Genomic DNA, 14,174 nt, shown 5'->3' with positions numbered 1-14,174 from the left:
CTTGTGCTTCTATCCTGTATTTTTATCTTGTGAACCACCATGATGAAGAGCAGTGCAGTGGTACCTCAGGTTAAGTACTTAATTCGTTCTGGAGGTCCGTACTTAACCTGAAGCTGTTCTTAATCTGAGGTACCACTTTAGCTAATGGGGCCTCCTGCTGCCGCCGCGCTGCCGGAGCACGATTTCTGTTCTTATCCTGAAGCAAAGTTCTTAACCTGAAGCACTATTTCTGGGTTAGCAGAGGCTGAAATCTGAAGCGTATGTAACCTGAATCACCACTGTATATGAATCTAATAAAATTAAAATAAAATAATAGCCAAACTTTTAATAAACTGTGGTGATTAATTTAGTTTTTAATTTGATACTGAAATTCTGACTGCTAAGCAGTTAAATAATGTTATGGTCATCTAGTCAAGATTTCAAACTTTAAAACCCCCGCAAAACAACCTATAGAACCTGGCATTGTGTCTACACAATCAAATCCTCATTCTAACCTTGATGGAATTTAAAACTCCTGAAAATTGCAGGTTGTTCTGTTCTTGTAATCTCACTAGGTGGCCTTGGCTAAGCCATGGGAAAATCATTCTGAACAACTTTACAGGATTATTAGAAAGATAACAATGTGCAACTGGCTTCAGCATGAGGGAGAAAAGCTAAATAAATAGTAATTTATATGTCCGAACTCAGCCTAAGATGGCAAGTCAAACCAGGAGTCCCCCACTGCTCCAAGGTGCCTGAAGAGGGCAGCTGCATCTGTCCCTGCAAGGATGACCAGCCCTGAAAGCCTCCTCTGCCTCCAGACCGATGCATGGAAAATCCAGCTACATTAGCTTTGGCTGGAACACCAGGCTATTTTAGGAAACTTTATAAACAGCCAAGAGTGTGTGCCTCTCACAAATCTTAATTTGCTCAGAAAACAACTTTTACATGGCTTAAACTGGCTTTTAACAGAGCAGCAAGTTCTGCCATTAAGAAGCACCAGGAGTTATTCTGCTGTTTAAAGCAAGTACCACCAGTGTACTCACATATAGCACATGTCCCTAATTTAAAGAACTTGTAAAAAGACAGTCCCGGGAGAGCAGATAAACTTTGTTCCTGGCCTGCTCATCCCAGTATTTTCCACCCTTCTCCTGGAGACACTGAGAGTCCAAAACTGAAGTTTTAGGTCCAACTCTGATCTGGCAAGCCTGTCTGGAAGGACACCTGAGGACAGGGCACGGCAGGAAGTCTCTACTGGGCCTTTGCCACCCGTGGAAGTGAGGGGCGTCTTCTTTCAAATATGAGAAGTTTCGCAAACTATTCCCAAGCTATATGGTGAGAGAAGAGGAGTCTGGAGCCCTCGGTTACATGTGAGATCATCCGAAACGAAGATGGACATCATGTACAGATTAGTTCTTCAGCTGCATCCAAGTACAGTTGGTGCAGAACATGTGAGTCACGGCCCTGGCAGAAGGAAGCTGAAACAGAAGCGGAAGGCTTGTCGGGCGTCCAGGGCCCTCAAGACTCAGTGGCTGCCGTTGGGAGGAGAACGTTGAACAAGGTCACATGCGAGTTGTTGTCGCATCTGGGCACCGTAGGCTGTGGGGGGAGAATGCTGAGCAGGGCCTCAAAGAAATGCAGGACTTTCTAAAATCAAAACCAGCTAGCTAAAGATCCTGATTGCTAGAGCTGCCATACGTCTGGATTTTCCCAGACATTACTGGGATTTCCAAAAGGCGGCGCTTTGTCCTGCATCTTAGGCAAGTCAATCGAAAAAGCATGGGGGTCAATAACTTTGGGGGCGTCCTGTTTTTTACTTTTTGAAAAATGGCAACCCTATGATTCCAAGCTGAAAATAATAATACTGTTGCACCCACAATGCAGAACCAATAACATTTGTGTTAGACAGAGCACAGCCGGCAGATCCTTCCTCTGAAGCAGAGAAAGAATGGCCCACATTTTGATAGGGGGCATTTTAGGCTCTACCTATTTAAATGATTGGGACGCAGGTGGCGCTGTGGGTAAAAGCCTCAGTGCCTAGTGCTTGCCGATCGAAAGGTTGGCGGTTCGAATCCCTCGGCGGGGTGCGTTCCCGTTGCTCGGTCCCAGCGCCTGCCAACCTAGCAGTTCGAAAGCACCCCTGGGTGCAAGTAGATAAATAGGGACCGCTTATTAGCGGGAAGGTAAACGGCGTTCCGTGTGCGGCTCTGGCTCGCCAGAGCAGCGATGTCACGCTGGCCACGTGACCCGGAAGTGTCTCCGGACAGCGCTGGCCCCTGGCCTCTTGAGTGAGATGGGCGCACAACCCTAGAGTCTGTGAAGACTGGCCCGTACGGGCAGGGGTACCTTTACCTTTTTATTTAAATGATGTATGGAAGTGAGAGCTGGACCATAAAGAAAGCTGATCGCCGAAGAATTGACGCTTTTGAATTATGGTGCTGGAGGAGACTCTTGAGAGTCCCATGGACTGCAAGAAGATCAATCGTGAATCTGAGGCTCCAATACTTTGGCCACCTCATGAGAAGAGAAGACTCCCTGGAAAAGACCCTGATGTTGGGAAAGATGGAGGGCACAAGGAGAAGGGGACGACAGAGGACGAGATGGTTAGACAGTGTTCTCGAAGCTACAAACATGAATCTGACCAAACTGCAGGAGGCAGTGGAAGACAGGAGTGCCTGGCGTGCTCTGGTCCATGGGGTCACGAAGAGTCGGACATGACTGAACGACTAAACAACAACAACAACAATTTAAATGAAGTAGCAGATGTAAGCAGGAAACTCTCCAAGGGTGGGAGGGGCACGGTGAGGTTTTTTCCACTTAGCAGGACAGTGAGAACCTCTTCCAGACATAGGAAATGTTGCAGAAGATGCCGTGGAGGGGAGAGTGAATACACTTGGGATGCAATCTCCTTTTACTGTCCCTGGAACAGTGAAAGTCTAATTCAAAGCACCGCTACATTCAAATGGTTCCTATTTTGTGTGTGTGTGTCTAACTCATGAGTCCATTTCCTGAAAACTAAGTGAACCCTCCCCTCCTTTTAGATTTATATACAACTCTTCATCCAAAGATCTCAGAGTGGTTCCCAAGATAAAAATACGAAGTGAAAATCCAAAACTGCCACCATTTTCAACCCCCTTAGCACAGATGCTGCAGGCAATGGTGAGAGATGTTATGGCCGTACAGGATGAGCTTACAGTCTCCCACTTTGCAAATGAGTTGTGGTGAGTCTCAGACTCACGAACTGCCACTCCTCTCTTGTGCACCAGAGAAGGAGATCGGAAGCTTTTGCTCCCACTTTTAAGCAAACCACAGTTGGATCCTGATCTGTTTTCACTTACCATGGTTTAAACAAACAACCCTGAGTTGGGTGTGTTTCAAATTGGAGCTGCAAAAGAGAAGAGGGGAGGCAAAGCGAGGCTTGTTGCAGTTCTTACATACAGTCGTAAAACCATGGTTCCCTGTTACATCTGAACCAAACTTCAAAGAAGGAAAAGCAGTCTGAGTGACAGAGATGCTTTCTATTCCAGCAATCCAGGCCACATGCAATTACACTAACCTCTGCCATGGGGATTTCATGGACTCCTGCACCTCTTCAAAGCATGGGTGAAAACTAGGACTCTGTGCGCGCACACACACACACACACACACACACACACACACACACCTAATCCACCTTGTGGTCCCAATTTGTGGTCCTCAGATTGGATCAATTTGCCCACCCCAGTCTAATCGCGGATGTGGAGCTCATCTCGCTCTATAGGCCAAGGGAGCCGGTGTTTGTCCGCAGACAGCTTCCAGGTCATGTGGCCAGCATGACTAAGCCACTTCTGGTGAACCAGAGCAGCGCACGGGAACGCCGTTTACCTTCCCGTCAGAGCGGTACCTATTTATCTACTTGTACTCTGATGTGCTTTCAAACTGCTAGGTTGGCAGTTGGTCCCCAGATTGGGTCAATTTGCCCACCCCAGGGAGTATATAAAGCTAAAACTGGGTTTTTAAAGTAAAGGAGCATCAGTTATGAACATGAACCTGTGATATGAGCAATCAGAGGCAGGCTGTCGAAATGGAAGGTGCCCCCACACCAAAGCCTTGCTTAGCTTAGTTGACACAGCATGAGACTTGGGTTCGTGCCCTACCTTGGGCATGGACCTTGTGGTCCTGTCCAACTCTGCAATTCTGTGATTCTACTGGCATGTTGTCTTCCAGCAACAACTCACAGAATTCTCTCAATATCCTGCATGAGCTTTGTGAGATCTCGCCAGAAGCTGCAACCGCAGTGGCGAGGGTTGGTGGGGCAGCTGCCGGGTCCCCACCTCGTGGAATGACACTGCCCAAGGGGGCTGCTTCAATGGGCCTCCTGGGATGGCGGACCCTGTGTGCCAGCACATGAGATGCTTCTCTGTTTTGACTGCTGTGAACACAGGAACCGCACCAAGTCAGGCCATTGGCCCCTGAGCTCAGTATTTTCTGACTGGCAGCGGAGGACTTTCCTAGCCCTGCTACCTGAGGTCCTTGTAGGGGGAGATTCCAGCAACTGTTCCTGGCAATGCTGCCCTCCTGGCTCCTCTCCTGCTGGGCCTTGGGATTGCCCAGGATTTCAGAGGAAGCGGCTGGGAAAGCAGGATGTCTCCTCTTGTCCTCACTAGATGTCACTGTTGTTCTCTGCGCAACTTATCTGGCCACTTTCTCTGGCAGCAAAAGCAGAAGGGAGGAGAGGGAAGCCGCTGAAATGCGGCCAGTTAAGAATCAGCTACTTTTATAATCTGCATGATTCAAAAGTTTTCAACAGAATCCTGATGATCTTTCTTCTGTATCCTTTATTCTCCAGTGCCGCCCCCATAAGAAAACTGCCTCTACAAGCAAATTAAGACAGACACGTAATTTGACTGGACTTCATATAAAAGTGCGAGTGATTTTGCAGCATGCCATAAATGGACTGATTTCCAGTGCATTGAGACAAATGACAGGCAGAGCTCCCCCCCCCCTTTGCTCTTAAAGGGGGAAAGCGGGGGGAACAGGATCCAGACTATATCTTGCACCTTGTACTAGATTAAAGAGACCCAGCAGAAAGACTGTTTTAATTTTACTTATTGGAAACAACTGGCACATTGGGAAAATTACCGTAATCTTCTGCCAAGTATGCCATCAAATGACCCCCTGAAAGGGAATATTTGCAAACCACAATGACTAACCTGTTATTATGGGATAGATTAACAAAAGCAAACAAGAGAGATGAGAGACACTGGTGAAGACAGGAATTTGAGGATCATTTGATTTTTGCCAAAGGAAATAAAGAATGCAGCCCTCCAACATCTTACTCAAAGTAGGCAGGTCCCACAGAGGCCTCTCCAGAATAAACAAATTGAAAAGTGGTGCTGAAAAAAAGAAAGCACAGCATCGGAGCAAACTGGGGCTTCCTGACTTCTCAGTGCAAACTGTGGGCAGGAAAATCAAATATGATTTCACTGATTATTATTTTTTTTTTGCCATTTTGCTGAATATTATTCAGGGAGGACTCCAACAGCTCAAGAGGAACTTGACTTTTTTAAAAATAGTTTTTCCTCTCCTGAGAAATTTATTTATTAGATGCTGCAATCCAAATACAGTCCCCTGCAAAAAAAAAAAAGGGGGGGGAGGAAAGGGCAGCCCATAGTACCACTCCTCGCCCCCCCCCCCCATACAGTGCTCAGGGTGCCTGTTCTAGCTACTCTGTGGGTGGGTCTGCCTCACAGTGACTGGTGGCAAGTTGCATCTGCAGCAGATGGTGGAATGAATGGGGCAGAAAGAGTTTCACTACGCATTAGGCATGAGAGATTTTTTTAATCAATAGTTTAGTGGGGCAGAGGTTGCCCTGCTTGAAAATGACCCACAGAGGGCGATAGACATTGGGCATAATATTCAGTTGGAAGAGTGGATAAAATTATGGAATGAGAGTTTGAGATTTACGGAATGTATGGCTTTGAAAGGGAATGTATTAAAAATGATGTATAAGGTAAAGGGTAAAGGGACCCCTGACCATTAGGTCCAGTCGTGGCCGACTCTGGGGTTGCGGCGCTCATCTTACTTTATTGGCCGAGGGAGCCGGCGTACAGCTTCCAGGTCATGTGGTCAGCATGACTAAGCCACTTCTGGCGAACCAGAGCAGCGCACGGAAATGCCATTTACCTTCCCGCTGGAGCGGTACCTATTTATCTACTTGCACTTTGATGTGCTTTCGAACTGCTAGGTTGGCAGGAGCTGGGACCAAGCAACAGGAGCTCACCCCATCCCAAAAATGATGTATAGATAGCATTTATCACCAACAAAATTGGCTAAAATGTAGAGAAAGAGAGATAGAAGAAATGTAAAGAAGTAGATGGTGATTATTTTCATATGTGGTGGACCTGTGACAAGGTTAAAAAATTTTGGGAATCAATCTACAATGAGCTTAAAAAGATATTTAAGTACACCTTTCCCAAAAGACTGGAAGCTTTTTTGCTAGGTCTAATGGGAAGGGAGATTAAAACAAAAGATCAGAATTTGTTTATGTATGCCACAGCCGCCGCAAGAACCCTACTAGCCCAAAAATGGAAAACACAAGATATACCAACCATCCAGGAGTGGCAGGTGAAGATAACAGATTTTGCGGAACTTGCCAAATTGACAGGGAGGATCCGGGACCAAGAGGACCAGAGATACAAGAACAATTGGAGCAAATTCATTGAATACTTAAAGGAGAACTGTAAAAACTTAAAGACACTAGCAGGACTGGAATAATACCTTCAATGTAAAATAGTAGAGATATAAGAATAATATACACGATAAGAATGTGATAAATATACCAACTGAAGGGAGGGAGGGAAGTCGAGTCAAAGGGAATATATTGTGATGGTATGGATTGTTGGGAAAAGAATACTTAAGGAAAACAATTTAAAAATATTTTAAAAAAGAAAAGAAAAGAACCCACAGAACGTGCGAATCATCACCTAGGATCCACAGCGGCAGACATGAATACAGCTTTGCAAATTAAGTCAATCGGGAAATCAGATGTTATTCTGGCAAGAAGGTAGAAAATTCCTTCTTGGCACCCTAACTTTCTGACTGTCTTGTCGCTGTGCCAGTTTGTGTGTTAGTGATTCCCCCTGGGTTGCGGAAGACCCTTGAAAGTGTGTCACAAGACTGCAGTGCAGATTTGGAAACAGCTCAGTCAAGGAACTGAAGGTGCTGAGTTTTGTGGGAGAACGGCAGGTAATTCCTGAACAAAGATAACAAGTCTTACTGGCAGGATTCCAATTTAAAATGGTTGAGAAGCACTCCCCTCCCCCGGACTTTGTACTAATATGGAGGGTCAGGTATTAAATGAGCAAAGGTGAATACAGAAACCTCAAGCCCAGTAGGAAAGACACATGAAAAATGAGTCTCTGAAGGTACAAACAGCAGTACATTGTTTATTGCTGTCTGTTCCATCCACCTTGTGTGCAGCTATACCAATATAATTTGTCACAGTTTTATTTATTTCTAGGGTCATTCCAAGAAGATTGCCGTGGGTGCCTTGTTAACCAAGAATCATACTTCTAAAATGTGCTATTATCAGCAATGTGACCCACGAATTACACAAAAGTCACAAGCAGAGCCCTCTGAACAAGGTCCCATCTCAGAGTTCCCACAGTGTGGCCTTTAAGCTCTTAAAACATCCCTCCTTCAAAGTGGGGGTGCACCACTGAGGTTTGATTTTCATTTCATCTCTTTTGAAATCATATTGTTGTTTCTTAAATGTTGCTTGAGAACCAAAGAGCAAAGGATTTGCACACTTCTTCCATAATGTTCCGTTTAGCAAGTGATAGATAACGCACTGTAAGATTATTTAAAGAGCTCCTAATTTTTAAAGCGCTATGTTTGGCATTTATTTATTTATTTATTTATATGCAAAAGTATTTCTATCCAGCTTGCTGGCTCCACAGCGGAGCCTCCCTGACTGCCCTTGCCCTTGCCCTTAAATTTGTATTGTTTAAAAACTGCAAAGAGAGAACACAAAGAAATATTTTTTAAAAGAAGAAGAACAGTAACACCAGTAGTGAACAGATAGCTGAAAAACACCTGAGGTAATCAATCAAGCCACAATTTATAAATAACTTAAATTTGCACCTAAACAACCCAGGTTTTAGCTGCTACCTAAAGGTGTCCTAAATGCTTGCCACATGACCCGGAAGCTGTACGCCGGCTCCCTCGGCCAATAAAGCGAGATGAGGGCCGCAACCCCAGAGTCGGCCACGACCGGACCTAATGGTCAGGGGTCCCTTTACCTTACAAAGGTGTCCAGAGGGCAGGGGATGTGTGTGTAGGTGACAGGCACCTTGCAACCAGTTGTTGTGTCTCAAGAGACAATGGAGTGTGCTTCTGGGGGTGAAGCCAAACCCCTGTGTTAGCAGCACCAAAGCAACGTCTCTGGGGCGCAAGTCTGGGCCGTGTGTGTGTGGCAGTCCTGGCCGGCTGGATAACAAGACCCCGCTCTCGGGCTCACTGGAAAGCAGAGCACCAGCTTGGCCACACTGGAAGAAGGAGTACAAGGCACCATCCAGCCGTCTTAGGAACTCCACTCCAGATTTGTGTCGGTTTTGCTCCTTAGCCTTTTCTTCTCCCACAAGTCAGCAGAGGTTTGAAATCAGAGCTTTCCTTCTCCTAGAGGGCTACTTTCCCAGGTTGATGAGCCACATCTGCCCCTCACTTCCCTCTACAGCACATGCGGAAACCACCTTCCTGACCACTGGGTCCACTATTGGTCTCGTCTGCTCAATGCGCCAGAGCCTCTCTTTGCATGTAGCGGAGGTCCCTAACTCACTGAGGGTTTGAGATGCATCAGCCACCCGCACCTGGTTTAGCCGGCCAGTCAAAGACATTTCCTGGGGTGCGGCTGCTATCGCCTGCTGACAGCTTCCAGGAGCCACAGGTGAGAGCTGAGTGCTCCTGAGGGTGGGGGCAAAAGGTGGACAAACTACCCCAGAAGGAGCACGACATGTTCCCCACCAGAGGTACTACTCCTTCCCTAACACCCACACACCCCAGGATCCGTTCCCATTGGGGTAGGATCACACCTGCCACTCCCATTTTGCACCATGAGCCACGGCTGGTGGGTTGATAGAAAACAAACCCTCAGTGCTCTCTGCACATATGCTGGAGCCTCCACAGCCTGAAAAGATGCTCCCAAGGGTGTTAGTAGGATGGTGCATCATGGGGCCTAGAAGCCGCCAAACTTCTTTCGCTTCTTCTGGTGCTGTTTTGACAATTGTTCTGCCCGGACACTGAGGTCCAGCTCCGAGGGCGTTCTGGCGGTTCCCTCACTGCGAGAAGCCAAGTTACAGGGAACCAGGCAGAGGGCCTTCTCGGTAGTGTCACCCGCCCTGTGGAACGCCCTCCCATCAGATGTCAAAGAGAAAATAACTACCAAACTTTTAGAAGACATCTGAAGGCAGCCCTGTTTAGGGAAGCTTTTCATGTTTAATAGGTTATTGTATTTTAGTGTTCTGTTGGAAGCCGCCAACCCAGCCAGATGGGCAGGGTATAAATAATAAATAGATAAATTATTATTATTATTTTCACCACTGCTGCCCCGCTGCCCTCACAGAGATGGGGAGAGCTTAGAATCATATAACTGTAGAGTTGGAAGGGACCATGAGGGTAATCTAGTCCAACCCCTGAAAAGCAGGAATATTCTGCCCAAAGTGGGGATTGAACCCACAATCCTGAGATTAAGAGTCTCTTGCTCTACTGACTGGGTTATCACAGTCGAGTGTCTTTCGTCGCCCATTTTGAAGTCTGCAGCTTTGTGTCAAAATGGGGCTGCAAAGATGGAGCTATGCAATATGTTTAAAAGTCAAAGTTTATTTTAAATAAATTCTGGCTTTAAATTTTGTGCTGTATAGAATATGCCAAAGCTTCTCAAACTTCAGGAAACAACAACTTAGCCAGAACTGAAACTGTTGGATGTGGACCAGGAGATAGAAGCAAAGGGGAAAGGGAGAGATCAGAAACATCTGGATTCACAGCAGGATCAAAAGTTAAGACTCTGAAGAAACAACTTGATGGATTTTTGAAGCCTGGAAAAAATATGAGTTTAAGCTTTCAATATAATTATTGTTGCTGTTGTTCTTTTTACTATTGTTTTGATTTCTTAGCCACCCTTTACCATAATGTGTGAGGCAGGTTAAGGTAAAGGTAAAGGTAAAGGGACCCCTGACAGTTAAGTCCATTTGCGAATGGGGTTGTGGTGCTCATCTTGCTTTACTGGCCGAGGGAGCCGACGTTTGTCCGCTCCGCAGACAGGTTTTCCGGGTCATGTGGCCAGCATGACTAAGCCGCTCCTGGCATAACGGAACACCGACACCAGAGCAGCGCATGGAAACGGCATTTACCTTTCTGCCAGAGCGGTACCTATTAATCTACTTACACTTTTTGGCGTGCTTTTGAACTGCTAGGTTGGCAGGAACAGGGACTGAGCAACGGGAGCTCACCCCGTTGCAGGGATTCAAACTGCCAACCTTTTAATCGGCAAACCCAAGGCTCAGTGGTTTGGACCACAGCGCCACCCATGTCCCCTGAGGCAAGGTTACAACCATCAAAAACACAATATTAGAAACAGTTAAAACAAATCATCATTGGTTGGGCCCTAAAATATATATCTCAAATGCAGACCCTTCAAGTGCCCCTATTTTCCAGGGACAGTCCTGGATTTACAGAAGCTGTCCCAGTTTCTGATTTGATCCCAGAATGTCCCGCTTTCCCTTAGGACGTCCCTATTTTCATCAGAGAAATGTTGGTGAGTATGGAAGTGCTAAAAGTGTGGAGACAGTGGGAGGGTGAAATGTAAATGGTATGGAATAATTTGGAGGGAGAATGGCTATAAATGACACCTCCTAGCTCAATCCGGCAGACCTGAATGCTAATGGGAAGAAAGCTGAACCTGCAAAGACATCTTATGTTGCAATATCAAGGCAGTTCCAACCAATTCTCGCAACAGAGCTAAGAGGTGGTTGGGCTGATTTACACCAGTTACCTGGTGTTTGCAACAAATCCATATACAGTAAATCTGAAATTTGATTATTTTCAATTTTTTGTTAAATTTCTATCATCTGAAGATCACAGAGCACTTTACACTATAAAATCACAAAATAGTAAGAAAATAGTGCAGTACAGGCACAAGATGGCAATGGGGACATAACCTTTCCGGGCCAGCAATTAAGCAAGGCCATTGAAGTCAAAGTTGGCTTGGACTCTGGCTACCTGGAAGACCACTTTCTTCAACACATGCCTAGCAGACCAGAGAGATCATCTGTAGAGCCCCTCCTCCATCCACTGGGTGCCCCCTCCCCTCTGAAATGGGGCAAATGGCAATGGAAAGGGGGGGGCCTTCTCTATGGTAGAAACTTGCTCTTCTATTTTCCATTTTCTAGACTTCGTTTTTAAAATGTGCAATCAGGGCTGGCTGTTGCTTTCTCCCTGCCAACATCTTGATGAGGACAGTTTGAGAGGCCAGGGCCTGGGAACATTTCAGCAAGAGCTGTGCTGGGGGTCTTCAACCAGCAGTTAGCTGGTGAAGCTCCATAAACTCCCTACTACTGTTCATCTGCCAGAAGGGTGAGAAGAGAGGCTACAGATTCTTGGCTCAGCTATCGCTGCAACACACGAGAGACCACTACCTGCCTACTTCTGTTAAGTTAGCAGTTAGGGAAAGTTCAGAAGACAGTTCTGAATTTTCTGGCTGCAACACCATGTTATGTCTATTTGGTTAATAAATCAAATTGATTGGCTGAAGTGCAGCTGCTGTAGTCTGATCCAAGAGAGTTCTGAATAACTCACTGCATCTCACCCTAAATTCTTGCCTTGGGCCTTTCAGACCACCTATGATTCCGTCCTAATATTCTACGCAGCTGGCTACTCTACTATGGGAAACAAAGGTGAGGGCATTTAGATGCCCAGCTAAGCTGGTCTTCCTTGTTGGCTCCATGGGGCAGAGAGAGGGGTAAGGACTCTCCTGGGTACCTTAGTACACATCACTCACAGGTTCAAGGCTGAAATTGGACTCTGGTTCAAATCGAATGCAAGAGTTTGGCTGCTCTCCAATGGTTGCAGCTGTTACTAGAACAAACATAGAGATGATTCTTGACATAATAACAAAGCTAATCTGTACACAATAGATATAGAAATTCTTGAAAACTATTGCAGCTAACTAATGATGTAGTATGCAATATTTCCAATATGCCTTATTAGCAGTGGGCAATATTGGTCATGGCCAGTTGAAACATAGAAGTGGCATGTGATGCAATCAGACACAGCAATAAAGATAGAAGTGCATGGACTTTGTACCATTCTTACCTCCATAGCAGTGGTCAGAGTGGTGGTGGCGGCATGGTGAGCAATTCTGGGCAAGGAAATGCAAACCCCATACTTGGAATAAAGTAGCCAAGTTAAATAATTGCTTTTGCATACAGTAGTACCTCAGGTTACATAAGCTTCAGGTTACATACGCTTCAGGTTACAGACTCCGCTAACCCAGAAATAGTGCTTCAGGTTAAGAACTTTACTTCAGGATGAGAACAGAAATCATGCTCCGGCGGTGCAGCAGCAGCAGGAGGCCCCATAAGCTAAAGTGGTGCTTCAGGTTAAGAACAGTTTCAGGTTAAGTACGGACCTCCGGAACAAATTAAGTACTTAACCCGGGGTACCACTGTACTTGCCTTGCATAATTAGTTCATTTCCCAGTATTCACAACATGTAGATCAGCTAGAGGCTATCATCTTCCTGAGTATAAATCAGTTTAACAGGCAAAGGGTTGATCCAGACTGAGTATATCTGTGCAGAAGTAAGTGCCACAGTGATTGCATTCACACGGCGGGTTATTTCGTTTCCCCAATTTATAGTTGAGTTTTCACATGATGTCAAAGCCACTTCTGGAAATTTAGTGAAACCTAGTGGCGGTTTAGCACTGATTTCCTTGTTAATTGCTTCCCCACAATTTTTTTTTTTGCAACCCCATTAACCCAGAAAATCCTGGGAATAAAGTGATGGGATTTGGGTCAGTATACCAGCATAGTTCTTTCCTGCTGTTTTCATGGGTGCCTCATGTAGGGGCAGAAATACATGTATGCAGGAAGCACAGGGACGTAGCAACAATGTTTGATGGTGTTGTGTCACACCACACCCATTGGCATGAACCAAACTGAGGGCAACATCCCAGTTTATCTGTCAAAAAGCCACAATTCTATAACACAGCAGGTCCATAGCTGTCAGCGTTTCCCTTTTTTAAAGGGAAATTCCCTTATTCCTAATAGGATTTCTCACAAGTAAAGGGAAAAGTTGATAGCTATGAGCAGGTCCAAAGCATTGGGGAAAGTAAGACAATATTCACCATGCTTCTTCTTTTGCAATCCCTCGTAGCCAAATAAGATTGTCTTCCATGAACACGGTTTTAACAGTGAGTCCGTAAGTGACTGTGGAGGCCAATTCTGGATCCACAGATGATTCTACGGGGGGTGGGGGAACATAGGTTTCCAGGAGGGAGTTGATGACGATGTGGATTTGCCTAGCGTCCCTTCCTCTTAGTGTGTTTCTCTCTTGCGTCCTGAGTTTGAGTGTCTTCAAAGCCCAGGACACCTTTGGTAAAGGCTGTTCTCCAATTGGAGCGCTCACAGGCCAGTGTTTGCCAGTTGTCAGTGTTTATACTACATTTTTTTTAGATCATGGACCCTGAGTTCACAAGGACCTAGTTTCAGGTAAAGGGTAGATATTGCGGCAGGCAGCTGAAAGCAGTTGAATTTTGGTCTCATTGAACTCAACAAAATGTGCTACGTCATTACAAGAGCCACTTCTTTCAATATTTATTTTGACTAACCTAGTTAAAAACTTTCATTAAAAATAAATAAATCCAAGTGTGATATGACCCTTTTCAGGCTTTTAGCTTGTTCGAAATGGCCTCCTACGACAAGCAGCGGCTAAAACTACAAAGGCAGAGATGGGAAGAGGAACTCCCAGATTCCTTCCCCTTTCTTTTCCTTTTTACAGTAGTAAAGGGAACATGTGTTTGCACTCAGAACCAATACTATTAAAGAACCAGTTAAGCAGACATAAGCATTGGAAAGAAAAAACTCTACATTTCAAATGAAAAAAGTACTTTTTCATATTTCTTTATAAACCTGTGTCTCCTGATTTTATTTTTTTCCTTT

At 45.4% G+C, this 14,174-nt stretch overlaps 1 long non-coding RNA gene across 2 annotated transcripts; it reads right to left on the bottom strand.

The window, feature by feature from the left end:
- Positions 1–335: 335 nt before the first annotated feature.
- LOC310659680 lies at positions 336–12,940 on the bottom strand. Of its 2 annotated transcripts, XR_014502929.1 has the most exons (4): positions 12,686–12,940; positions 4,483–4,667; positions 3,318–3,364; positions 336–1,626 (listed from the first exon to the last, which is right to left on the bottom strand). It is a non-coding gene; the product is annotated as an uncharacterized lncRNA (long non-coding RNA). The 2 variants fall into 2 exon arrangements; XR_014502930.1 differs by lacking the exon at positions 12,686–12,940 and having other exon boundaries at positions 4,483–4,764.
- Between the last annotated feature and the right edge of the window lie 1,234 nt (positions 12,941–14,174).

This window comes from Podarcis tiliguerta, assembly GCF_965153285.1.
Source record: "Podarcis tiliguerta genome assembly, chromosome: 1".
Lineage (NCBI taxonomy): Eukaryota > Metazoa > Chordata > Lepidosauria > Squamata > Lacertidae > Podarcis > Podarcis tiliguerta.
The sequence above is the reverse complement of the archived record's forward strand: the minus strand, read 5'-3'. Positions and strand labels throughout refer to the sequence as shown.